The 1,090-nt window shown below is 35.6% G+C and overlaps 1 long non-coding RNA gene across 1 annotated transcript; it reads left to right on the forward strand.

The window, feature by feature from the left end:
* Positions 1-13: 13 nt before the first annotated feature.
* LOC124890067 lies at positions 14-1,090 on the forward strand. Its single transcript, XR_007048923.1, has 5 exons — positions 14-207; positions 320-372; positions 627-718; positions 820-894; positions 980-1,090. It is a non-coding gene; the product is annotated as an uncharacterized LOC124890067 (long non-coding RNA).

Genomic DNA, 1,090 nt, shown 5'->3' on the forward strand with positions numbered 1-1,090 from the left:
GGGGAGGTAGTCTTGTTTAACAAACTTATAATTTCAGTTATTAGCAGAATCTGGAGTTACTAAACATTATCTAAACAATGACTGATCTGAGACAAATGAGGCTTGCTCAATTGGTTGAGCATCTCCATCATCAATTGGTAGGTTAAGAGTTCGAGAGTTCGAGTCTGAAGGGTAAATGGGAATACTATTGATCCTCTTGGAGTTGGGGTGAGGGAAAAATACAGATCTATTATGCCTCTAATTCAAGTATATATTGTTTAAATTTGAAATTTTCAAGAATGTACATATTCATGCTTAGTTCATTTCTTTTGTCACAAAGGAACGGTGAGTCCGGTGGCTGGTCGTATTGGATCCGCTTATGCCAAAATAATGGTAATCAGCTGATATTTTACCCTCTATGTGGTTATTCTCATGTTTTCTTTTAGGATAACCTTCTTCACTTTCAAAGCTTCGTCTTCTCCGGAAAGGATTAGTTAATTGTAAATTTGCTATGTTAATTGTATGAAGTTAGGTGTTTTATTGCAACATGTTGAAGGCTTCAAATAAATTTGATATACTATGATTTGTATCAGTCTGCTACATCAACAAACTTCTCAAGCTGTACTTATGTTTTCTCACTTTTGTAGTCTATGGACAGTTTCTGAAAGCCAATAGTGAACAACCTGTAACATGAAAAAGAGCTTCATTCATGGAAGAGGTCCTCCGAGAGGCTGATGTGGTAATTAGCTACATCAATAGAGCACTATTAGATTTCTTTTTTATTTTTCTGTAATACATTTCTCATTCATGCTCTTACATGTGATCAAAATACTTCTCTAGATAAGTCTACATCCAGTTTTTGATAAAACAACTTACCACCTTATGAACAAAGGACGGCCAGCAATGATGAAGAAGGTAATGACGTTTGCAAGACTATCAATTCTGATTGCTGATTTACACAAAATATAATATGTTGATATTACTCAACTGAAACTTGTAGGAAGCAATACTTGTGGACTGTAGTAGGTGGCCTGTGATTGATGAAGTAGCTCTTGTTGAGCTTCTGAGGGAAAATTCCATGTTTCGTGTTGGCCTTGATGTCTTTGAGGTA

Source organism: Capsicum annuum, unplaced genomic scaffold, assembly GCF_002878395.1.
Source record: "Capsicum annuum cultivar UCD-10X-F1 unplaced genomic scaffold, UCD10Xv1.1 ctg11261, whole genome shotgun sequence".
Lineage (NCBI taxonomy): Eukaryota > Viridiplantae > Streptophyta > Magnoliopsida > Solanales > Solanaceae > Capsicum > Capsicum annuum.